We start from the raw sequence: 1,644 nt of genomic DNA on the forward strand, positions 1-1,644 counted from the left end.
ATGAGATTCTGGCTAGAAGTGTAGTATGATGGACCATCTCATCTTAGGACTATCCTGGAGAGTTTATGGAGTAATGTTCTTAGGTACAATGGCATCATTCTGGACCAGGCAGAGTCATTGTTGTGGGGGCCCATCTCACTTCTGGAGACTTCAGAGATCGCTATTGGAAAGACTTATTTTTCACTGCAGAAAACTTGAATATTATTAATATCAAAATGGAAAGTTTGTATTTATGATGAATTGAGAATCCAGAAATCAAGGATAAGCATGGAGAGAAATAGAATCTTGACAACAATGGTCCCTAGATTATTGGTTTTCTTCTGTCTCACACCAGTGGGCTCTTCCGATATGAGACAGAATCTCCTAATTTTCTTTTAGAAACATGCTTGGGTTTAGAGAAGGAGAGAGCCACATTCCAACTCCAAAGCCAACTTGATTTATAATTGAAGCAGGACCATAACTATTCTAGAGTTAAAGAGCTATTGATGTTAGGCAGTGAGATATTACCCTGTAGAGTATATTGGTACCAATAGGTCCTTTCTTTCTGCTATAGACGTCTAGGTGTCCAAGGCCTTATAATTTCTTGAAGACGGTATTTCTAATATCCTGTAAAGACAAAAAAGCATGAGACAACTAATCTCAGGGTTGTGGATTTGAGCCCCATATTGGGCACCATATATAGTGAGAAATCTATGGAGTCTGTTTAATGAGCAAAGGAATTTATTAGGAGGAACAACTCACTGTACAGAACAGAATAGTCACAGGTTCTGGAATGCTGTTATGGCACCTGAGTCAGTCCCATATCCAAAACCATGAGGCAGAGAAGAGAACATGTACATGCATCTTAGGTCTTAAGGGTGGCTGAGAGGCCACACTCCAGAGGCATGTACTTCAAGGTCATAGGCAGGTAGAAGTTACTAGCTGCATCTCTAGGGACACTGCTTCCAGGTCATAGACAGAACAGCTATTCACTACAACACATTCCCCCCATGAGCCTCCAGAAGGAATCTACAACCGTCCTGTACCTCTGACTTGCAAGGGATATCATGTGTTGTTTTAAGCCAGTACATTTGTTTTAGGTTTTTGTTTTTTTTTTTTTTAAGGGAAAGCAGTAATACGCTTCTCTATTGCCCAGAATTATGCACCAGAGTTTCCCCCATTTGGGGAAATCTCAGGGTTTTGCATACCCACAGTGGATTGGATGAGCCTCACCCTGAAGAAATCACCTTAATTAGTGGTCATGATTTCTCCTTGCTAGGTGAGTATAACCCAGTTTATTGGTGACAATGTACTGTTGTGTGATAACATGACTAGTTCAGCTTCACTACTCTTTTTTTTTTTTTGAGTTGAAGTGAGTTTTATTTTGATTATTTTTTCTCAGTGCTGCGAATACAGTGATTAGTTGGAAAGCTGATTTCTTTTCTATAGGAGCTCTACACAGGCACAACTATTTCCATAACCTGTGCTCCTACCCATCTCCTTTGCTTGCATCACTGAGAAGACGTGGCAATACTCCTATATAAACGTGGTACTGTTAGCTGTTGGAGTTTTATTTTCTTGTTTTGTTTTCTAGACAAGGTTTCTCTGTGTAGCCCTGACTGTCCTGGAACTTGCTCTGTAGACCAGGCTGGCCTTGAACTCAGA

The 1,644-nt window shown here is 40.5% G+C and overlaps 1 non-coding gene across 1 annotated transcript; it reads right to left on the reverse strand.

Annotated features, from left to right (window-relative positions):
• Positions 1-1,099: 1,099 nt before the first annotated feature.
• LOC131905465 (U1 spliceosomal RNA) lies at positions 1,100-1,266 on the reverse strand. Its single transcript, XR_009377972.1, has one exon. It is a non-coding gene; the product is annotated as a U1 spliceosomal RNA (small nuclear RNA).
• Between the last annotated feature and the right edge of the window lie 378 nt (positions 1,267-1,644).

This window comes from Peromyscus eremicus, chromosome 2 (assembly GCF_949786415.1).
Source record: "Peromyscus eremicus chromosome 2, PerEre_H2_v1, whole genome shotgun sequence".
Lineage (NCBI taxonomy): Eukaryota > Metazoa > Chordata > Mammalia > Rodentia > Cricetidae > Peromyscus > Peromyscus eremicus.